Genomic DNA, 25,774 nt, shown 5'->3' with positions numbered 1-25,774 from the left:
AGCTGCCTACTGTCTAAGTTAGACCCTAATAATTTGGAAATTTGTTCAACATGTTGGGTCCAGGGCCCCAAGCATGGTTGTGGTCAACATTGTAGGTTAATCTCCTCCTGCTGCCTGGACTCCTGTTATTAGAAGTCTTTATTCAATGCTATATGAAAAAAATTTACTTGACTAATTTGTTGGATTAATTGGAATGGCAGATGAACTATCATATTCATGAGAACGTTTTCTATAAATCAAGACTGTAGGAGTCAGGGGTAAATCTTCTGGGGAGATCATTCTTCATGTGTCCTTCACATTTCTGCATGTCTTACAAGCAGAAGCACTCTCTCTTTTTCTCCATATTATCATCTCAAGGATATTGGTAAAACAAAAGCCTTGGAAGACAGGGATAATGGCTCCCTCTAGAAAAGTACAGATTAGTTTGCTGAACAATATAATTAATATGATGTCTCCATCTTGGGCAAAGACTAAGTAGTCTCATTGCCTGTTATCAAAGATATGAATTCTCTAAGCTGAGATTCCTCTCCTATAAGCACACACTGCATATGTAGGTATCACATAGCCTTTTTTGTGCTATTCCATGGGATGTGTACAAGGTCACAAACCTCTGTCCATAGTTCTCCAGGCACTCTATCAGATCTAATCCCTTGAATCTATTTGTCACTTCCACTGTCTAATCATAAAGATTTGATTTAGGTCATACCTGTATGGTCTAGTGGTTTTGCCTACTTTTTTCAATTTAAGTCTGCATTTGGCATTAAAGAGGAGAATGAAAAAGTTAGCTTAAAACTCAATATTCAGAAAATTAAGATCATGGCATCCAGTCCCATTACTTCATGGCAAATAGATGGGAAAACAATAGAAACAGTGACAGACTTTATTTTGGGGGGCTCTAAAATCACTGCCAATGGTGACTGCAGCCATGAAATTAAAAGACGCTTGCTCCTTGGAAGAAAATCTATGACCAACCTAGACAGCATATTAAAAAACAGAGACATTACTTTGCCAACAAATTTCTGTCTAGTCAAAGATACGGTTTTTCCAGAAGTCATGTATGGATGTGAGAGTTGGATTATAAAGAAAGCTGAACACTGAAGAACCGATGCTTTTGAACTGTGGTGTTGGAGAAGACTCTTGAGAGTCCCTTGGACAGCAAGGAGATCCAACCAGTCCATCCTAAAGGAAATCAGTCCTGAATATTCATTGGAGGGACTGATGCTGAAGCTGAAGCTCCAATACTTTGGCTACGTGATGCAAAAAACTGACTCATTGGAAAAGACCCTGAAGCTGGGAAAGACTGAAGGCAGGAGGAGAAGGGAACAGCAGAGGATGAGATGGATGGTATCACCAACTTGATGGACATGAGTTTGAGTAAGCTCTGGGAATTGGCAATGGACAAGGAAGCGCATCGTGCTGCAGTCCATGGGGTCACAAAGAGGCGGACATGACTGAGCAGATGGGATATGTGGCTCTGAGAACCAGCACAAATGCTGATACTCTAGATACTGCTGTGGCTGCAGCTGATAATGTATTTTGTCTCTGATCCAGGAGTCTCATGTCTTCTGCCACCTTCCATGGAAAACTACTTAGTTTACAGACAAGGTAAAGTCTCAACCTCTCCAAACTTTTTGACAGAGTATGGGCAAGGTCTAGGAATTATGATAACAAATGTTCTTATCTTCGTATTTTATTTGCATATTATTGCATTTTTTGATGGCCAATGTATCTGTATGATTTTTAACAGTTGCTCTTAAAAGATTCACTCTCTAATGTGGACGCCGACTCAACCAGATATCACCAAGTTCATCTTTTCTTTCTCACTGGGAAAATAATTATATTAGCAAATTGTGACTATTTTCCACTGTTTTAAATAAATTAGATTATAATCATGTGCCACTAACTAAGGACAGATTCATGGTAGAATATGGAATATCTGTGAATACTCTACTAAAACAAGCCTCAAAATTTCAGCAGCACAAACATAAAATGTATTTCTCACTCTCACAAGTCTACTGGCAATGCCCCAGGAAGAACCCCTTGTACGGTGACCTTAGCCATCCGGATTGCTTGATCTTGGCTGCCCATCTCTGCCTACACACCCACCTCAGAAAGGAAACAGATATTGGACTATTGCACAAGGGCTTTTCACTGCCTCAACATGAAAGTGACACATGCTAATTCCACTCATAGTTCATTGGTGAGAATTAGTCAGATCAGATCAGATCAGATCAGTTGCTCAGTCGTGTTCGACTCTTTGCAACCCCATGAATCGTAGCACGCCAGGGCTCCCTGTCCATCACCAACTCCCAGAGTTCACTGAGACTCACGTCCATCGAGTCAGTGATGCCATCCAGCCATCTCATCCTCTGTCGTCCCCTTCTCCTCCTGCCCCCAATCCCTTCCAGCATCAGAGTCTTTTCCAATGAGTCAACTCTTTGCATGAGGTGGCCAAAGTACTGGAGTTTCAGCTTTAGCATCATTCCTTCCAAGGAAATCCCAGGGCTGATCTCCTTCAGAATGGACTTGTTGGAGCTCCTTGTAGTCCAAGGGACTCTCAAGAGTCTTCTCCAACACCACAGTTCAAAAGCATCAATTCTTTGGTGCTCAGCCTTCTTCACAGTCCAACTCTCACATCCATACATGACCACAGGAAAAACCATAGCCTTCACTAGACGGACCTTTGTTGGCAAAGTAAAGTCTCTGCTTTTGAATATGCTATCTAGGTTGGTCATAACTTTCCTTCCAAGGAGTAAGCGTCTTTTAATTTCATGGCTGCAGTCACCATCTGCAGTGATTTTGGAGCCCCCAAAAATAAAATCTGACACTGTTTCCACTGTTTCCCCATCTATTTCCCATGAAGTGGTGGGACCGGATGCCATGATCTTCGTTTTCTGAATGTTGAGCTTTAAGCCAACTTTTTCACTCTCTACTTTCACTTTCATCAAGAGGCTTTTTAGTTCCTCTTAACTTTCTGCCATAAGGGTGGTGTCATCTGTATATCTGAGGTTATTGATATTTCTCCTGGAAATTTTGATTCCAGCTTGTGTTTCTTCCAGTCCAGCGTTTCTCATGATGTACTCTGCATATAAGTTAAATAAACAGGGTGACAATATATAGCCTTAACGAACTCCTTTTCCTATTTGGAACCAGTCTGTTGTTCCATGTCCAGTTCTAACTGTTGCTTCCTAACCTGCATACAAATTTCTCAAGAGGCAGGTCAGGTGGTCTGGTATTCCCATCTCTTTCAGAATTTTCCACAGTTTATTGTGATCCACACATGGCCCCAATCAAATGGAAAAGAAACTGAGAAGTGCAAGTCATATGTTTAAGACACATAGCGCTTTCTAATCACTATGTGAAAATGAGGAAAAAAATACCTTTGAATCCCATTAAAAAAAAAAAAAATTGCAAGTGGGTCGATATTGGTTCCCACTGTCTGCACAGGAAAAATAAACAAACATGGCCAAAAACACCTTCCCCGGAGCTAGAATGGCCACCTGGTCATCTCAGAAGGGGATGTGCTCCAAGCTTTGTATGAAGCTCTCCTTGCATCCCTCTATGAGAGAACAAATAATGCCAATTGTCAGCCTTGGAAATATTAGGATAAATATTCAGAGACAATTTTAAGTATATTTCATGTACATCATTTCATTTAATTCTCACAAAGCCCAAGTAAAGTTCTATTGGTATTCTTTTCTTCAGCTTTTCATTTTATATCGGCGTGTAGTCCATTAACAAAGTTGTGATAGTTTCAGGTAGACAGCAAAGAGACTCATAGACTTAGAGCGCTCTTATTTTAAACATGAGGAAACGTAGTCAGGGAGAGGTCAAATGACTGTGCTCCTGGAAGTATAGCTCTTGAGTCCAGATTCTTCTCCACCTCTACTATCTCCGTGTGACACCCACATATAGCTAAAGAATGCATGTGACAGGAAAGGTTTCTCTGGTGACTCAGTCAGTAAAGAATCTGCCTGCAATGCAGGAGGCATGAATTTGATCTCTGGGTCAGCAAGATTCCCCTGGAGAAGGAAATGGCAACCCGCTCCAATATTCTTGCCTGGGAAATCCCACAGAGAGCCTGGCAGGCTACCACCGAGTGGTTAATATCTCTTAAAGTCCTACAAGGTCAGTCTTATTGTTCAAAAGTGGAGCTAAAGCATGGTCTGGTTCCAAGCCTGTAGACATTGAAGTTTAGCAAAACCTAGAATATGAGGTTAACTAGACTTCCCTGGTGGCTCAGATGGTAAAGCGTCTTCCTACAATGCAGGAGACCAGGGTTCGATCCCTGGGTCGGGAAGATCCCCTGGAGAAGGAAATGGCAACCCACTCCAGTTCTCTTGCCTGGAAAATCCCATGGATGGAGGAGCCTGGTAGGCTACACTCCATGGGGTCGCAAAGAGTTGGACATGACTGAGCAACTTCACTTTCACTTTCCAAGAGTGAAGGAATTTGAAGGCTTTGCAGTTAGCTTTTTTGCTCCATTTTGCCTCATAATTTGCATCATGAAGACTGATGTGACATGTTAGGATCTTAATTATCTGGCTGATATTTGCCTTATTTCCATGGTACATGGAACCCCATCCATATTTTAAAACCTTTTTTTTTTCAGAATATAATTGGGTCAGTTATGATTATATTTGGGGTGGTAATCAAAAACTGGTGAATTATATTGACAACAGTGTTTAAATTTCACTAATACTATATCAAAACTACGTGGTAGTATACTGGCCATATTTTAAACAATGATGATAAGCACATTATATACATATTCAAAGCCATTTTATGCCTATTATCTGATTTAGGATTTTACACACCTGGTTAGCAAGTTAAAGTATGTATTGTTATCACCATAATTGAAAAAACTGTGGCAGAAGTTAAATGACTTTATTTTTAACACAAATTAAACATAAGCTAGGTTGGGTGACACAGTGAAATAACGTATTTCTTAGATGTCAAAGAATATGCAGTCTCCACAAGGTGATGAAACTAAATTGGAATCAAATGTAGTTTTATTCAGGTTCCATTAGGATAATATTTTGTTACTCTGGTTCTTATCTGGTTCAATTAAATATGAACACAAAGAGAAGTTATAATTCAAACTGGTTTGGTTCACGGTTCAATTAATACATAGTGTTTTGAGACAATTAAGTGCATTCATGACTTTCCCCCCCCAGTTCTAGATGCATGATTTGGTTGTAAGCAAGTTGCTAATTAAATTGGAATACATTTAGGAAGGAAACAGAAGGAAATGGTAATTATATTTCGAGAGGTTATTTGCATATCTCTATATCGCTTCATCTTTACTAACTCTGTAAAATACCTGCCATCACCCCCATTTTACAAACAAGAAAACTTAAAATATTATGTTGGCTATGTGTCTTTCCTGTGGTCACCCAATTATAATGTGTGAAATTTAGAATTGCTCTAATTTGTTCACAGGTTTTATGACTTTGAAGCTCCTGTAACATTCTTGGGTGGTGTGTGTCTTCCACATGTATGACAGAGTGGCCATTCTCCACGGGCAACTATTCTTAATTAACTTTCTACTTATTTTCACCTAATGAGAATATTCTCTGTGCAAAACCTTGTGTTGTTTCATCTACCCAATAAGCTGGAGTGAAGGCTTTGTCGAAGAACTTCTTTAGAAACAGTTTAGTTTACAATTTTATGAGCACACTAAGCTATTTTCTGTGACAAGGCTCACATCTGTACATTCTGGTAAATTCTTTCCCATCACATTTGTTTACTGTCATACAAATATAGCCCAGATATTATGGAAGATGCCTAAAGTCCCCAGGGAAAACCTATTCCAATTCATGGAGAAGTGATTTAGAATAAGTGAGGAGGACAGAATTCATAATTCTACATCTGGATCTGGAAAATTACCATTTAGACGTAGTACTGACCCTGACTCAGAGATTTGTCTTGATATTAAGAAAGCTTTTTTGTATTACCATCATCCCTTCAAGCTAGGGTGTTATTGCATCTTTCAAAAAAAATTACAAACTAATAAAGTCTAGAGGAATTTATCAGGTTTCTAGAGTCTGAATTCCACATGTGCAAACTGTCAGCTTTAAGTAAGTCAGGCAAAACTCTTTAAATGAGTCAACCTCTCCCTGAATATGGGAAATGGGAAATGTTATTCAGTATTTAGAATAAAACAGTTTGAATGGTGAGGAATAGATTAAACTTGCTCACAGTCGCTGAGCAGAGATAATAAGAGATGATTTGAAAGTGGAAATTGTCATTTGTGATGGGTCTCCCTGTTAAACACACTCACATGTGTGAAGGCATTAGAGAGTATACGTGAAACCAGTGAGCACGTCCCCATCTCTGTAAATGAAGCATTCATCAGGACTTTCTTCCTGCTAGGATTTCTCATACCTGGCTTGACTTCCATTCCACAGCCAACCCAAACACCATTGAATGCAGATCAGAAAACCCTGTAAAAAAGGTCCTCTGAAGACATCTTCACAGGGTGGTCCCCAGACAGCCAAAATTCATGCAAGAGAATGCTAAGGGCAGGTGGCTTTAAATGTGTGGCTGAAAAGTTCATAGTGAACTTGGGATTAGAGCTGGATTCCAACCCTGCTTCTGTCTTTGTCCATCCTTTATGTTAACCTGATTGGGAAAGTTACATTATCTCTTTGAGCCTTAGTTTCCTCATTTGTGATAAATGAGTGATAATAATGGTGGAGTTTATCTCATAATGGATCAAATTAGGCCATATATGCAAATGCACAGCCTACTACCTGGTCCATAGTGAGCACTCAAGAAATGTTATTTGAAATTCAGGACCAAGAAGAAATCTGTCAAAGTTAAATCCCTTTTGGACTCTTTGAATAAAGAAGCAATATGTTTACCAGCATTCTAAATAGTTTGAAGTGAAATGAAGTCACTAAGTCGTGTCCGACTCTTTGTGACCCCATGGACTGTAGCCTACCAGGCTCCTCTGTCCATGGGATTTTCCAGGCAATAGTCCTGGAGTGGATTGCCATTTCCTTCTCCAGGAGATCTTCCCAACTCAGGGATCGAACCCGGGTCTCCCGCATTGTAGACAGACGCTTTACTGTCTGAGCCACCAGGGAAGCTAAATAGTTTGTTAACCAGTATTAAATTCTTACTGTGCCTCTATTTCTGTCCTTTTGTAATGGAATCCCTGAGTACCCAGACACTGAAGGTAAGACATGCTTCCCTAGAAAACATCTAATTTCCCCCAGTCCATAAAATCCATCAAATGTGCATACCTTGAAGCTTGTATATTTTACCACTTGGAAAATGTGGTGTTCTTCTGACAACTTTCCATGACACAATCCCTCCCTCCCCTTCTGTTTTACTCTGGGGGAAAAACTCACATTGCAATTTCCTTTTTCTGATTCTCCTCACCTCTTTTAGACTAACTTTTAGTGTAAAACGTTTCCTGCGACTGCTAAATCTCTTTGGCTATATGCACTGGTTAATTACTTCCCAGAGCATCTGTTGCTTGTCAGGCAAACATGTTCCATGTGTTTGTTAAAATGGCTTTTCTTTCTAGAAATTACATTGAAGACATTCTGTAATACAAGGAAGAAAATGAAGTCCCTCTCATGTGTTAGGCATCTGTTATCTGTCAGGCACTCCTTTAATGATTTTGTCTAATCCATTCAGTAAACCTATGATATGGGTTAACATTACACTCATTTTACACTGGGAAAAAGAATTGTAGAAATCAAATCACTTGCTATATAAACAAAACTCAAATCCAAGTATTTGTGTTACTCAAAAGTACTTGGGGCAGTTTTCTGATTTGATATTTGGATTGTGGGAATCATGTAATGAAGTCATATTACTTCTCTTTTTTTAAAAACAGCAACAGTAATAGCCATGAGTGTCCACCATCACAGCCACCACCTAAAATCCACAATAATTTTAGGCTACAGAGCATCACTCTCAAGGAAAAAGTTCTGTATCAGTAAGTGCCTAGAGGGCAAAGGGAGTGTGGCAGGCAGATCTCATTTATCTCTAAGATTCCTGCCCCTCCCCACTATATGTTCCCTCTATGACCCTTTCCCCTTGAATGTGAGTGGGATTCAGGAGTACAATGAGTCATTGCACCTGTGATTATGTTACCGTATACATCAAAAGGGATATTTCAGATGTAACTAGGGTCCTTAATCAATTGACATTGAGTTAAAAAGTGAGCTTATCCTGTGTGGGCCTGACCTAATCAGATGAGTCCTTAAAAGAAAGAAAGTGAAAATGTTAGATGCTCAGTTGTGTCTGACTCTTTGCAATCCCGTGGACTGTAGCTGGCTAGTCTCCTATGTCCATGGAATTCTCCAGGCAAGAATACTGGAGTGGGAAGCCATTCCCTACTCCAAGGGATTTTCCTAACCCAGGGATCAAACACTGGTCTCCTGCATTGCAGGGAGATTCTTTACCATCTAAGCCACCAGGGAAACCCTTAAAGAAATCAGATAGATTCAAAATAAGAGATTGCTTCTGCTTGCATTGAAGAAGAAAACCATGTTGTGAACTAACATGGAGAGAGTTACATGGCAAGGACACAAGGTTCAGCCTCTTGGTGCTGAGCGCATCCCCTGGCTAATAGCCAGTAAGAAAATGGGGACTTTATTCCAATAACTGCAAGGAACTCAATTCAGCCAATAGCCAGTTACCTTAGAAGAGGACCCTGAGACTTAGGTGAGATCATGGCCTGGGTTAGCATTCTGATTTCAGCCTGGTGAAACCCTGAGCAGGAGACCCTGTTAAGTCATGCCCATTGACAATATATCTATATCTATGCTGTGCTTAGTCACTCAGTTGTGTCTGACTCTTTGTGACCCTGTGGACTCTTTGGACCCTGCCAGGCTCCCCTGCCCATGGAGATTCTCCAGGCAAGAATACTGGAGTGGGCTGCCCTGCCCTCCTCCAGGTTCAGTTCAGTTCAGTCACTCAGTCGTGTCCAACTCTTTGCGACCCCATGAACCATAGCACAGGCCTCCCTGTCCATCATCCACTCCTGAAGGCTACCCAAACCCATGTCCATTGAGTCGGTGATGCTATCCAACCATCTCATCCTCCTCGTCCCCTTCTCCTCCTGCCCTTAATCTTTCCCAGCATCAGGGTCTTTGCAAATGAGTCAGCTCTTCGCATCAGGTGGCCAAAGTATTGGAGTTTCAGCTTCAACATCAGTCCTTCCAATGAACACCCAGGACTGATCTCCTTTAGGATGGACTGGTTGGATCTCCTGGCAGCCCAAGGGACTCTTAAGCATCTCTCCCAAACCAGAGATCGAACCCAGGTCCCCCACATTGTAGGCAGATTCTTTACCATATGAGCCACCAGGGAAGTCCAAGGATACTGGAGTGACTAGCCTATTCCTTCTCCAGGGGGTCTTCCTGACATAGTGATTGGATCACAGTCTCCTGCATTGCAGGTGGATTCTTTACGAGCTGGGCTGCCAGGGAAGCCCATCTATATCTGTATCTATATATATATCTATATCTATCATCTATGTCTATCATCTATATCTATCATCTATATCTATATCTAATCTGTAGTTCAAATGGCTCAGACAGTCAGTAACCTGCCTGCAATGCAGGAGACCCAGGTTCAATCCCTGGGTTGGGAAAATCCCCTGGAAAAGGAAATGGCAACTGACACTGGTATTCTGCCTGGGAAACCCCGTGGACAGAGGACCTCGTGCACTACAGCCCATGGTATAGGGCTCGCCAGGGTCGGACAGAACTTGGCAACTAAACAAGAACAAACAGAAAGTGTGGGGGCAGGGATATGGGACCTCTCTGTACTTTCGTCTTAATTTTTATGAGCCTAAAACTTCTATAAAAATTAAGTCTATTAAGAAAAGAAAAACAGAAGGGAAGCAAGATAATATACTGGAAATTTGTAAAAGGATTCAAGTGAATCTGGGTGATGTACCAGCAATATCTATTACAATTATGTACCATTGAAAAGATTATAATTAACAGCTTAATAACGGTGGAGTCCTTCTCCTAAAAATTAAAAAACAGTAAATTGATTAAGAAAATGTTCCTTTTAACACTATTAGGACTGCCACTCGTTAAATGACTGTTATGTCCCAGACACCGTTTCATTTAAAAATTACCGTAACCCTGTGACATTAGTTTTACTACAACCTCGTTTTACACGTGATGAAATCTTTGTTACAAGAGATAAAATAATTTGGCCAAGTGAATGTGTCCTATAGATAGGTGAGCATAGATCTGAATTATCTGAGTCCAATTGTGTGTCCACGCCTCTCCAGTGAACTACCACTTTTTTAGGTAGGTTTAAGCTAAGATGTTGGCAAACTGCTTCAGATAATAACCATAAAAAGCGTTTACTATGTGCCAGGATCTTCTAAGCACTTTATATAGATTAACTCAGCACTTCAGAAGAGTACACTTTTTTATCTTTTTTTTTTTTTTTTTGAAAGAGGTGTGTTATTTACTATGGTCAACCAGTATATAACAATGACAGATGCTTTAATACCTTGAAAACTTTGTGCTCATAGTTTTTTTTGTTTTTTTTTTTTTTATCTCCCTCCCATTCTCTTTTCCTTTCTTTTCTCATCTTTCCTTTCTGTCTTCATTTAATCTTTAATTTACATTGGATACCACATTTTCAGCAAAAACCATGATGATATTGCTGCTGCTGCTGCTAAGTCGCTTCAGTCGTGTCCGACTCTGTGCGAACCCATAGACGGCAGCCCACCAGGCTCCCCCGTCCCTAGGATTCTCCAGGCAAGAACACTGGAGTGGGTTGCCGTTTCCTTCTCCAATGTGTGAAAGTGAAAAGTGAAAGTGAAGTCGCTCAGTTGTGTCCAACTCTTAGCGACCCCATGGACTGCAGCCCACCAGGCTCCTCCACCCATGGGATTTTCCAGGCAAGAGTACTGGAGTGGGGTGCCATTGCCTTCTCTGCTGATAATATTAGAGAGTTACAAAAGATCAAATATGAAGCCTGCCTTTCAAGACCTTACAGTTTATTACAAAAATTAGATGAATTCATAAATGTCTATAGCATAAACTGAAAAGGGGGTTCAGAAAGACTATGAATAGATATTCAAAGAAGGAAGAAATTGAAGTTGACTGTTGAACAAAACAGTTTTGAACTGCACAGGTCCGCTTATAAGTGGATTTTTTTTCCCCAAAAAAACACTATAGTGCTATATGAGTCACAATTGGTTGAATCCACCAACACAGAACTGTGCACACGGAGGGACAGCCATGGGACTTGAGCATCTGAGGATTTGAGTAGATGGGGCAGGTCCTAGAACCATTCTCCAAGCATTGTTCAAGGTCAGCTGTATTTGAAAAAGTTGACAGCTAAAATAGACTTTGAAGGAAAAATGGGATCTAGATTTATTGCCATGCAAGGACAAGTCATCATAGGTGGAAGGAAGAACATGAACCCATTTATGAAGAGAGGAAGGAGCTGCTCTTCTGGTATCCAGGTTAGTACTTCAATTTGTAGCACAGAAAGGGTTAAGGGCTAAATGATCTACTCTAAATGCCAAGTTAAGAAGGTTAGGCTTCAATTTTAACTCAAAGTTCTGATTTCGAAGCCCCACTGGGATGAGGAAACTACCAGATTTTGGACAACAGTTGAGCATGTATTTTTACTCAAGGTAATTGTCTGTCTCTTGATGCAAAACCAAAGGGATATTTTAAGACTTTTTTTTTTTTTTTTTTTGCTGTTTCAGTATACACCAGAGAAGAGGATAATATTGACTTGAAGTTCCTCTAAAATAATGTCTTATGACCAATGAACATCTGCCATGAGATTGTGTTTCTTTTTGATGTCTTTTTAATCAGCTTACCAATTTGCAGTTAGAAAACAAAGCAACTAAAGCCGCGTTAAGTCAGGAAGCACGGTAATCCTCACCTCCCTCTCAGATCAACATTGCTTCTCTTGAGCACACTTATTTGTTTTTGTCTCTATTCAAGAAGGGGGATAAAAACCTTATTTATGAAGCTTTCATCAGTGACCTGAAATACCACCACAGAGACAACGGTTTTTCCTGGTGTTTATTTGGACAATCAGTTATTCACTTACAATGTAGGTATGTGCAATTGAGCACAGAAAATAATGGACAAGAACTTACTAACAATTTCATTGTGAGCCAGTAAAATTTCAAATTGCATCTCACCATATCAAACTACAAAGCACCCAGAAAGGATGGATTTTTGACTGCCTTCCAAGACTTCAGTTAAATAACCCAAAGTAAAGTTCATTTGTTGAGAAGTTCTAACCACGGATGTTACCTACTCTATGACTGAGTGCCTATATGTGGGAGGAACATGCAATTTATTATCCAAAGAGGGATGGTTTTGACAGGAAAAAAAAGGAGATAGTAATAATTATAGCAAGACCACCAGGATCTATGTGAACTGTCCCAGACAAACTTTTCATTGGAACTCAAACTCAAAGATCATATGCTATTATTTGAAGGGGGGTAAAAAAAGGAATTCTATAAATTGCCTATCTTGAACACTTCATTTAAAAACTATGTTGATTTTGACTCTAAATATATGTCCATGGAGTTTTCTAGGCCAGAATACTGGAGTGGGTAGCTGTTCCCTTCGCCAGAGGTTCTTCCCAACCCAGGGAGTGAACCCAGGTCTCTTGCATTGCAGGCAGATTCTTTACCATCTGAGCTACCTGAGAAGCCCATAAGAACTATGTGATTTTGACTCTAAATACAGAAACGACTCATTTCAACTCCCTTTTCATGGTAGCTACATGATTTCTGAGAAATATGTCTTTAATAATGTAGAGGAAAGATATTTTCCAGGACTTGCATCAATGTTGCTCTCTTTTAGCATTTAGAATCTCAGGAAAGAAGCATAGAGTAATGCAAAGATACTGGTGGGTAGGCAAATGATACGTCAGTTCATGCTTTGCACTTCCTAGTTGAGTGATTCTTAAGCTATCTGGACCTTAACTTCTTCATCACCTAATAATACTCCCTATGAATCAAGCATTTTGCTAAGCACTTTACACTGATTATCCCATTCTAACTGTCACAACAACACTTTGAGGTAGGTATTTTTAGTATGTGTGCTGCCAAAGTGAGCACAGAGGTAGGTATTTTTAATATCCGATTTTCAGATGATAATCTCCATCCTTGCTTTATTTTCTGCTTATAGTATCTTCATTTATATACTTATATTTCCAACTAGTTTGTATTTTTCAAGGGACAGAAATTGTGCCATTTTTGAGGACTGCAGGCACACAATTTGATGCTTAAAAAAATGCAAGTGAAAGAAAGGAAGGAAGAAGAAACTTCTTACGTTGCTAAAAGTGATACATCTATTCCGGATTTGAATTAGGAGGTAAACCCCAGTCATCTGAACCCACAGGCTTCACTACTCCCTAACTTACAATGCCATTGTGAAAATTAAATGAGAAACATCCTGAGTATGAGTTCAGTGGATATGTGTTCACTCTCTTTTCTTCCTCTCAGATCTGTGACTTTTGGATCACTTGGGGATCGTGCTAGAAAATAGAGAAACATTGCTTTCCTCTACACTTAAGGGACTCATTCATATTGGAGAGCTCATTTGATGATTTACAGTGGATGAATATCTCTTTCCTTGGCAGGAAATCTATTTAAAGAAAACAAAGTAAGATCAGTGACTTGATGCATTTATGGGGACTGATCCAGGGAAATCCATAAAGAAATTACTTTGTCAGACTGAGTATTTTTCAACAATCTAAGCTACTTTTTAAAATATTCCTGATTAGAGTAAATTTTTGATGTACATTGATGTGTTATTATTGTTATTATTAATGAAAATAATATTCTTCAAAGATGTACAAATGATTAACAATGTATAGTTTGTAATATTTTCAAAGTGTGAATTTGCACCTTGCATGACAGAAAACTGGTATTCATGGTAAGACTTGTAGCTATCAAAAAGTGAGCAACTTGAGGATATGGAAAAACTGGAACCCTTGTACATTTCTGGTAAGAATATAAAATGATGAAACTGCTTCAAAAAGCTAAATGCAAAAATTACCATATGATCCAACAATTCTAATCCTAGGTATGTAACAAAATAACGAAAGCAGAAACTCCAACAGATAATTACAAGCCAGTATTGACTGAAGAGTTATTCATAGTAGCCAAAAGCTGGATACAACCCAAGTACTCATCAGCAGATTTAAAGGATAAACAAAATGCATATATGTATAATGAAATATTGGGCTTCCCTGGTGGCCGGACGGTAAAGAATCTGCCTGCAATGTGGAAGACCTGGGTTTGATCCCTGGGATGAGAAGATCCCCTGAGGAGGGCATGGCAGCCCATTCCAGTATTCTTGCCTGGAGAATCCCTATGAACACAGGAGCCTGGTGGGCTCCAGTCCATGGGGTTGCAAAGAATCAGACATGACTGAGTGACTAAGCACAGCACAATGAAATGTTATTCATCCACAAAGAGGAATAAAATTCTAACACATGCTATAGCAATGATGAACCTTAAAAATCATGCTAAATAAAATAAAACAGGTACAAAAGAGTAAATATTATACAATTCCACTTGCATGAAATATATAGAAATAGCAGAATCTGGGAGACAAAGTTGATCAGAGTTTATCAGCAGAAAGAGAGAATTGAGGTGTTATCAAGTAATGGTTACTGAATTTCTGTTTGGGGCGATGAAAATTTTTGAAAATAGATAATGACAATGTTGCATGATACTGTCATTGCAATTAATATCATTGAATTGTTTATTTAAAAATGTTTGAAGTGGAAAATTTTGTATATACATGCCATCTCTAGAATTTTTAAAAAGTATACAGTAATGTGACGTTCCCTTATCTTCTCAGGCTAAATACAGTAAGTCTCTTAATAGAATATAAAACTTTTTGTTAAAAAAGAAAAGGATATTTCTTGAAAAATGGGACTCTGTATGAACTTGAAGGGGGAGTGCTGGATTGTGGCAAAGAAAATAGATGACTATCCATGGGGATGTAATAGATGAGAAACTTGATGAGGCCAAATTTAAGGATTTGCAGACTTTTCAGGAGATATTTCTGGTGAATGTTGTGGTTCCATTGTGCCACAAAAATTCCCAAAGTTGTACTTATATCTCCATAATGGCATTTTTCAGCATGAAAAGAGGCCTCAAAGTCAACGATTTGGGTAATTTGGAGTTATATTATAGTGGCATCTTTATTGCAGTAGCACTGACGTTATTTAATATTTTAGTGCACACTGAAGGGTACCAACAAGAAGATACTGTCTTCAGCAGTTTCCAGACTCAATTTGCCATAGAATTTATTACACCCATCATCAATAAGACAAATATGTATCCCAAACTGCCGTCTCGTTGAGGCTGCCACTCACTGTATCTGCTCTCTCACAAGTGGGGGGTCAAGGGTGACAGATTTTATTCTTGACAAAAGATGTTTGTGTTCCTCCTTGAATAAAGATTTCTCTTACCCATGCTAGGGGTGTCAGCCTTGCTCATGGGATTTTCTTTGGTCAGTGAAATGTGAATGGAATTTCCTGAGAACTTTTAAGAGCCAGTGTGTGGTATTCTTCCCTCTTCCATGAGAAATGTTCCATGTAGAAGCTGCTCTATCAGCCAGATTAGTGATAGACATGTTCTGAACATGGGAAAGGAAGAAGGGTGAATATTTGTGATCAGGGAAGTCAGCCATGGTAAACAGTACTATTGCCTAGAAGTATCTTCTGCTTTCCCCTGTAGAAGGGTTATGCAGTGTCAGGCTTGGCTATGAGACTCATGTGGCAGTGACATGTGAGCAGAAGTAATGTGCATCCTGTCTAGTGAGCCAGAATATGGTGTTTCTATTCATGACATTGTAAATATTCCACATAGATGGACTATTCAGTCAGTTTGTATTCTGGATTGAAGATGACCTATGGTTGTCCTATAATTAACTATTGTATGAGTTAGAAATAAATTATTATTTCAAGCCACTGAAATTTGGAGTTGTTTGTTACCTCCAAACCCAGCCTAGCTGAACTAATAGATTAGGAAGCCCAAGATATACTAGTTAATTATCCCATCTTCTTGAGATACTATGAATGGTCCAGAAATGGGCTCATTGGTCAAATCAGGCAAATTAATATTCTCTTCTAAAATTCTAATTTGAACAGTTGGCTTAAAGGCAATAAATATATATTTAATCCCATTTTAGTAATGGAAGAATTTTGTCTTGTAGTTGACAGGAATACAGTCACTGACCACAGTGAGAACTAGTCACTGGGTTGTAGCTTTTAAAACTATTGATGCTGCAGGTTGGTATTAAAACAGAATTTTCAGTGTTTTAGAAATAGTCCTTTGAATTTTAAGAAATAAATCTTAACAATTTTATGGTGCTGTTGTTTAGTTTTCTCTTGTCATTAAATTGTAACTGTGACTTGATGCAACACATGTTGTAGATTAGAAAATGTTGTGCGTTACTTTATGACGGGTCTTGTCAGACCTTTTCTATATACTAATATGTCCTATGTTTCTTTGGGAGGAGCTGTATCATACATAATTATCCCCTAACATTTTTATTATAGAATCCCCCTCCAGAGATTAATAATTTACAGGATTTATCTTGAAAAACTCTGCTCTATAAGTAGCTTGTGGCTTCTGAGTATTTTCCATCATGGAAGGTGGAAGTCCAGCTCCCTGTAACCCAAATAAGCTTTGTGTTAATGATTCAAAATACTAAACAGAGATATGTTCCAATCACTATTATTGAGTTCATGGGGACATAATTTGCCCCATGGGGACAAACTATTCATTATCATTACTTTCCGGAGAAATCATGGAGAAATTTTATAGGTATATCTGAGATTAGTGAACAAAAGGCTGAGTATACAGACCTCAGCTCCAGAAGAAGATCTCATCTACTTACTCTTACATCCATGTAAAGAATCTGGTGTTTTCAAGAAGGTGTGCATTCTAATTGCACAACTTTATTACTGTATCTAGCAGACATCTTTTAGAATATGCATCCATAACCCACCCACCAATTCTCTGAAATCTTTGGGCCAGTTTACATTTCCTTGGAAATTGTGATTGGAATTAAGAAGCTGCTTCTGCAACGTAACTAGAAATGTAACATACACACTTAGGAGAGAGGCACAAACATTTTCTACTCTATGAATGACAAAAATAATTTAGAAAAATTAAAATTGAAGTCTAGAGAAGCAGAGAAGATGGAGCAGATGCCCCAGGAAGAGCTAAATTTCAGATGACTTTACACTTTCAAATTTTGTAAAGGAGAAGTATTGAGGTTAGTATTTGTATCACAAAATTATACTGAAGCTTAAATGAATTGATACTTGCAAAGTGTTTAGGCAGATATCAGGAAGAAATGTTCAATTTGTGTATTACTTATTTTCTGCAGTTATATAGAAAACTCTGAAATGGTTTTGGTTTTATTCTCGGGTTGCCACTAAAATTTTATCTTTATCAATGCATTTAGGCAATTTTATTATGATATGGCTTGCTGTTTTTCTGTGTGTGCATATGTGTGTATGTGTTTGCATGCATACACATATGAGTGAATGCTTAAGGATTATCCATCTTATGATTTGTTAAGATATTTCACTCCATGAGTTTAAAATTGTATCAGATTGGGGAAATTTGGGAGCCATTACAACTTCAAATACACCATTTACTCAGTACACTTTTTTTCTTTGAGATGTTATTACAAACATGCCAATTGTTTGATATTTTCCCACAGATACCAGTTAGTTTTATATTTTTCATTTTCTTTCTCTTTGTATTTAGTTTTGACAGTTTCTATATTTTAGGTCATTAATCTTTTCTTTTGCAGACTCTGATTTGAGGTTAATCTCATTCAATAAATTTTTCATTTCAGATATTGCATTTTTCTTTCTAGAATTTCTCTTTGATTCTTTCACCTTTATATTCATGATGTCCTGTAAATTATTTAACATATTGTTGTAGTTGTTGTGATTTCCTAGTCTCCCAATTTCTTCATCTTTAACATGTCTGGATCTGTTTTTATTTTCTAATGTTTCTTCTGGATTGGGTCAGTTTCCTGATTCTTGGAATGTTTAGTGAATTTTTTATGAAATGCTGGAATCATCATATATTACATTGTTGGATGTCCCATTTCTTTGTATTGTTCTAGAGAATATTGAGTCTTGTTCTCTCAGGTAGTTAAGTTACTTGCTACTGGATCAATCCTTCTTAGAGTTACTTTTAAGTTTTTTAAAGTCTTTCTAGTGAAGCCTTTAACTTTAGAGATAGTTCAGCCATAGCCCTAAGGCATGACACTTCTGGGTTCTCTCCTGAATGCCTCTGGTATTCAAGAAAGACTGGCAATTTTGACAGGTTGAAAATCAAATATTTTCAAGCTCTGTGTGAGCTCTCAGAATAGTTTGGTTTGTGATTCTTTGCTCTTTGCTGAGCCTCATGAAGCTTCACAGTCAAAGCTCAAGGGTTGTTTTCTGCATAGCTTCTCCTTTCCTGGAAATCTTTTAAAATAAAGTCCAGCTCCCTCATTTTCTCTGAACTCTTATCTCTGTCTCTTCAACCCTATGGGACTGCCATTTTCTACCTATGACCTCTCTCACTACATCACTGTTCAAAAATTGCTTCCAGCCAAAAATCTGTGGCAAATTTAAGGATCATCTCATTTGCTTTCTTATACTCAGATATCACAATCTTGTGCTGTCATCCACTCTGTCTGAAAATAGCTTTTACAAACATATAGTATCTTTTTGGTTTGTTTTAAAAATATCTTTGCAGAAGAAGAGTAAGTCAATTCAACTTATTCCATCCCTGCTGGGGATGAAATTTCCAACACTATTATTACTGCTTTTAGAATTGACAAGAGTGCGAATGCATTTTGTTCCCATAACTTTAATAGTTAACCTCATCAATATTGTTTCTGATACTCTTTTGCTGCTACTACTGCTCTTGGAAGACAAGTATTTTTGTAATGCCATTACCTTTTTTGGGCAAAAATTGCATTTGTTAATAAAATAATTTAGTCATAATATATTAAATCAGAAACATTTGCATGCTAGTTAAATTTTCATTTGTTGGGTTTATATATTTAGCTACTTTATTGAGTGTCTCCTATGTGTAATATTTAGTATAAATGATTTCTAATTTACCTGATACACTATATATAAAAAGTAGTGTTCTTTTTTCACTATTAAGATGGATTTTTTATTTTAAACTTTTAATTAATTTACCAGCTAATAAAGTAAAGGGCTACAATTTGAACAAAAGTGTTTCAAGTGCAAGAAAAAGAAAAGCCAAGTTAGAAACAAAAAGTTACAGTCATGTGTCTTCCAGTGACACATACTAAACTTATGGGGTGCAAAGTGCTCCCTGTTCTCCACAAAAAGATAATAATTTTGCTTCAAATGTAGATAAATTGAATCGCTAAGCAGAGTGTTAAATTCCTACTGAAGATATTCAGAACACAACTTTTTTAATGAAAGAAGCAGTGAAGTATATTTTCTTTAACGTTCTGTTGCAAGCTGCTTATGTCATCATAAATTACTAACAAAGAGGTCCACACTTGCAGTAACGTTGTCTTACACTCTCTGGCTTCATAGCAGGGATGACCTGTGTCATTTTTCTGGACCTCAAAAAATAAAGAAATGTGACAAAAGTTAATTTGAGTATCTCTTCTGCTCCTGGCATCATTTAATGGAGATAAATTATTTAGAAAAAGTCATACATAATATTGACAGGATGAAGTAAACATATTTTAAAAGGCCTTCATTTTTCACATTAAGGCGCTGAGAAATATCTGAAAAGAAATTAAAATTTTCCTATGGATAGTTGAAGCATTGGAAAGCTGACTGTCTAGACGGTATGGTATTTAAACACAGGCTTTGTTGCCAGATTAACCTCCATTAACCTTCTCTTTGGCATTTACCATCTGTGTCATTCGGTCACTCAGTCATGTCCTACTCTTTGTTACTCTATGGGCTGCAGCATGCCAGGCTTCCTTGTTCTTTACCATCTCCCAGAGTTTGCTCTAACTCATATCCATTGAGTTGGTGATGTCACCCAACCACCTCATCCTCTGTCGTCCCCTTCTCCTCCTGCCTTCAACCTTCCCCAGCATCAGGGTCTTTTCCAATGGGTGGGCTCTTCGCATCAGGTGGCCAGAGTATTGGGGTTTCAGTTTCAGCATCAGTCCTTCCAACGAATATTCAGGGTTGATTTCCTTTAGGATGGACTGGTTTGATCTCCCTGAAGTCCAAGTGACTCAGGGTGTTGAGCAATTTCTTTAAAAGTTTTAGTTTCAATTAATTGAGAATTGAATATATGAATGCTCAGGTCACAGAATTGTTATGACTATTAAATAGTCCATGAATTTTTTAGGAAATAGCCAGGGCCTGATATAGTGTAACTGATTAACAAATTATATTGATTGTTAAATTATCTGCTTGTGTATTCTTCTGCAATCATATAGCCCTTTTACTTTACTTATCTTATATGGCTCATATATCCTCACTTTATATGTAATTTATTTGTTTAATTTATCCCCCTAATTACACTATAAACTCCCTCAAAGAAGATACTATGGCTTAAGATAAAATATGCAAATAGTTCATGTACAATCATATGACTGAATAAACAGATAAATTAATTAACACCTTAATTTACACCAAATACTATGTTTTGCTGAGCTATGCAATAAATAATGTAACTTTCAAAGGTAATTGCTTATCACCTAAGCACAGCACAGTGCCTTGGAGGATAATTTGAATGCTCAAAAGCTTCAGTTTTCTTTAATATATATTTTTTCTGCCCATATTAGCTTTCTAGGGCTGCCATACTAATAAAATATCATAGACTGGATGTCTTAAAAAGCAGAAATGTATTTTCTCACAGCTTTGGAGGCTAGAAGTCTCAGGTCAAGTTGTTGGCAGATTTGGTTTCTTCTGAAGCCTCTCTTTGATTTGCAGATGGCTTAAATTTTCCAGGTGGTTTTTCCTCTGTGCATGAGTCCTTGGTGTCTCATGTCAAAATATTTTCAGATTAGATTAAGGACCACTCTAAAAGCCTCATTTTAACTTAACCACTTTTTCAGACTGTATCTCCAAATATAGAGTCTAAGGTAGTGGGGGTTCAGAAATCAACATATGAATGGGGGCATGGCACATACCAACCCCAAACACTGCCCTTTCCCTCCTCCTCTTGAATAAACTTGTTAATTAATGGTAGAGACTTGAAGGAGTAACTTGCTGACCACACCTGTTTGTGTGATCTTGTGTGTGTCTGTGTGGATGACAGACAGACACCTAAGCACCTAAGGACACATGATGCTCCAAAAGGAAAAGAAAGAAAGCCACACAAGAATGTTTCATTTGCATCAAATCTCTAGTGTATTTCTTGGACTTCTGACAACTACATACATGACTTAGGAAGGCCCGGGTAGCTCAGTGGTAAAGAATCTGCCTGTCAGTATAGGAGAGGCAGGTAACACGGGTTTGATCCCTGGGTTGGGAAGATTCTCTGGAGGAGAAAATGGCAACCTACACCAGTATTCTAGACTGGGAAATTCCATGGACAGACGAGCCTGGCAGGCTACAGTCCACGTGGTCACAAAGAGCTGAACTTGACTCAGCATGTACATGCACGCCATAAATACAGTATTCTACATGGGATAGTTAAAAGCTTCAGGATATTATGCATTTGACACTGGAAAATTTATGTCAGGAAATTCTGTTTTTCTCCAGGGAGAAAGTCTCCAGTGGGAATCATATTGTAGGAAAGGGGACACTTTCCAGGGCCCGAGAGTGGGCTCTTGTCTAGCACTTGGAAATGAACTGTCCAAGGAGACACACATGCTAACAGATCAAGAGACTTTATTGGGAAAGGGCACCTGGGCAGAGAGCAACAGGGTAAGGGAACCCAGGAGAAATGCTTGGCCATGTGGCTGGCGGTCTTGGGTTCTATGGTAATGAGGTTAGTTTCTGGGTTGTCTCTGGCCAATCATTCTGACTCAGGGTCCTTCATGGTGGCACATGCATTGCTCAGCCAGGATGGATTCCAGTGAGAAGGATTCTGGGAGATTGGTAGGAAATATGGACCGGGGTTTCCTTTCTCCTTTTGAATCTTTCCGAATTCTTCTGGTTTGTGGTAACTTGTTAGTTCAGCATTACTTACAAGAACCTCCTATTCTAAGATAACTCACTCAAGTGGTTACTATCAGGCCTGGCCAAGGTGGGTGGTTTCAGTCAGTGGTTCCCCTAACAGTTAGTGTTTGAGTACCTTTAACCCTTATTTTTTTTTTTTTTTGCCTTGAGGGTAGACTGTGTTTCCAGCTGACAGAACTTTATGTCCCTTCTTTGGAATTGCATTTCACACAACACCCTGAAACACCACAGAAAATTACCATGATCAATCAATGAAGACTGGAGAAATGAAAGCATAACCACTTATCCGTGGTCAGTTTCCTTTGATGCAATACATATACTAGTGAGCTAGAGATTTATGAGTTTGAAAGCTAAATTCGATTAGAAACTGAACTTTTATTTTTATAAGGAGCTGTTTTATCTTTGTGTGTAGATCTCTGCTCACATAGAAGTGTGTTAAAAGTACATGGCAAAGAACTAATTAGAATTAATCATAGCACTATAAAAATTTAGCTTTAGAGAGATGTACAGTATTAGTATACACACATTATTTTATGGAGTTTTTAATGAGCGTGTTAGTGAACCAAACGTGGGTCTGCTAGTCTATGTGCCATAAAGTCAATCTACTGACACTGGGCTGTGTTGAAGTGCAACATTTATTGTGAGGCACCAATGCTCAAAACAACAACAACAAAAACACTGTGTTTCAAGGAAGCAATTTTTAAAGGCAAGGTGAGGGAGCTGATTCATGAGGTAAGTGACTGACTCAATTCTCTACTTAGTTGATGGTGAAGTAACAGGGTCATACTTAACATTATCTGTCCTCAGGTTCCTGTAGTTCTGGGGGCTCTGCATTCATGGTCATCCAGTAGATAACTTCTTCCATTTGGTGGGGGTTTTAGCATCTGGGCTTCCCTGGTGGCTGAGATGGTAAAGCGTCTGCCCGCAGTGTGGGAAACCCAGGTTCAATCCCTGGGTTGGGAAGATCCCCGGAGAAGGAAATGGCAACCCACTCCAGTATTCTGGCCTGGAGAAGTCCATGGACAGAGGAGCCTGGTAGACTACAGTCCACGGGGTCGCAAAGAGTTGGACACAACTGAGTACTTCACTTTTTTTAGCATCTGTAAAACAACTCAGAAAGGTGCATCAAATACTATTTTCTAGGTACTTCAGAGAGGAAACGAAGATTCTGCGGCAGCCATATAGCTGACTTACTGTTTAAATTGTTACCAGTCCTCCTGGTCCAACTGCTGCTTTTGCCACAGTATGTTTCACATCCTTCCTGTCCTTTATGCTTGTGCCAGGTTTTGTGTCTCAGGGGAGGCCTGGGAGACCACAGTTTCTCTACAAAGAAGAGGCAGGCAGAAGGACACGAGGAGAGTGGTCTGTCCTGGAAAGTCCTGCAGGTGTCCTGCTCAGTTGCAAGTGAGAGTATACCACCCTTTGGAACCAGAATAAGCCACCTGAAAATAAGCCTCTTTGGCATATGGATTTGAGCTAAAAGCCATTGAGAACAGGCAGATGCAGGAAGAGCTCTAAGAACTGGGCACGTGTTTGTTTTTCTTTTGTAAAGAAAATTTACATTTTAAAAAAGAAATTTACATTTGTAAAGATGTCTCCTCTCATACCAGGAAGAGGCCTCTTAATAACTCATCAATGGAGAAGGCATCAGTTTAAATCTGCATCACAAATCTTACTAAATAACCCTTTTCCACCATCCTTTGCTGGTCCTGTGGTGCATGCTGTCTCAAGTCCCGTCCGACTCTTTGCAACGCTATAGACTGTTGCCTACCTCGCTCCTCTGTCTATGGGATTCTCCAGGCAAGAGTCCTGAAATGGATTGCCATGCCTTCCTCCAGGGGATCTTCCCAACCCAGGGATCAAGCCTCTGTCTGCATTGCAGGCAGATTCTTTACTGCTGAGCCACCAGGAAAGCCCCACTTCCTGTTCACCTTCCGACTATAAGCCCAAAAAGAAACCTTTTTTCCTTTGTTTAAACCTAAGGCATTAGGCATATAAGCCCAAATCAGTGATTGTGGTGTGGTGGTTTAGTCACTAAATTGTACTCGACTCTTGTAACCCCATGGACTGAAGCCCACCAGGCTCTTCTGTCTATGAGATTTCCCAGACAATAATACTGGAGTGGGTTGCCGTTCTTTCTACAGGTGATCTTCCCAACCTAGGGATCTAACATGGGTCTCCTGCATTGCAGGCAGACACTTTATTGCTGAGCCACAAGGGAAGCCTCATTTCTGGATGTACATACTCAATACACATGTTAATAAACGTATGTTTGTTTTTATCTTGTTAATCTATATTTGTCATTGTAATTCACAGCACCCCAACTGTAAAACCTAAGATGAGTGGAGGAAAAATATTTTTTTTCCCTCCCTTACAATGTTATAACGATCTGAGTGACAGAAGTTCAACTGCTGGTGATTTGAGATTTTAGCAAATGAAAACAGAAGACTTACTCACTTCTGAAATGTTCAAACATATTTTTCATCCCAGTAAATATGACCTTTGTTAGAGTTGTACTTAAAATTACTTTTCTAAATTCCACATGTTGACTTATAAAGTGATACACAACTTAATAGTTGCGAGTTAAGTTTTATTTGGGGCAAAATGAGGACTGCAGCCCAGGAGGCAGCACCTCAGATAGCTCTGAGACTGCTCCAAAGCGGCAGGGGGGCGGGGAATGTCAATATATACGGTTTTGGTGAAGGGGGAGTTCAGTACCATTAAGCACTCATTTTACAAAAGGTGTTTTGTTAGTCATGAGGATCCGATGTCACCATGATGGGATTTAGTGCTTCTCTAGAAATGCAAGGATTGAGATAATAAAATCTGTTTCTAAAAACATCCAGCTATCCAACCACCACCAGATTCCCTGGAGCACAGAGTGCCTTACTCCACCCTGAACTCCCTTAGCGGCTGTTGAAGTCAAAAGCTATAGCAGCATGGGGTTCAATCTCCATAGAGACAGATGGCAAATGCCTTTGTTGTTCAGTCATTGGCAATGCTGTTGGCAAGTGCCAATTTGTAGTTGACACCCAGAATGACTAGAACTGTCAGCGATCTTAGGAGAGGGAGAGAGAACTCAGCAATACCATTGTACACAAGTTATGTTTTTCAGTTACAGTTAATGGTGTTGCGTTGTTTACTTATTTGTGATAGCATTTTATGATAGCTGCTGACTGTCTGCAGATGCCATCTGGGTCACTCCAGGTACATAGTAGCAGTAGCTTAATAGAGCTGTCGACTAAAAAGATGCGCAATGTGAAAGTTGCTAGTTAAGTTTTATTTCGGCTAAAATGAAGGCCACAGCCTGGGAGAAAGCATCTCAGATGCTCCTCCGAAGATGTGTTCCAAAAAGGTAGTGGTAGAAGATCCATATATAAGATTTTGGTAAACCAGAGATCAAATTGCCAACATCAGTTGCATCATTGAAAAGGCAAGAGAGTTCCAGAAAAACATCCGCTTCTGTTTTATTGATTATGCCAAAGCCTTTGACTGTGTGGATCACAACAAACTGTGGAAAATTCTTCAAGAGATGGGAATACCAGACCACCTGACCTGCCTCTTGGGAAATCTATATGCAGGTCAGGAAGAAGCAGTTAGAACTCGGCATGGAACAACAGCTGCTGCTGCTGCTGCT

This window comes from Bos taurus, chromosome 15 (genome assembly GCF_002263795.3).
Source record: "Bos taurus isolate L1 Dominette 01449 registration number 42190680 breed Hereford chromosome 15, ARS-UCD2.0, whole genome shotgun sequence".
Classification (NCBI taxonomy): Eukaryota; Metazoa; Chordata; class Mammalia; order Artiodactyla; family Bovidae; genus Bos; species Bos taurus.
The sequence above is the reverse complement of the archived record's forward strand: the minus strand, read 5'-3'. Positions refer to the sequence as shown.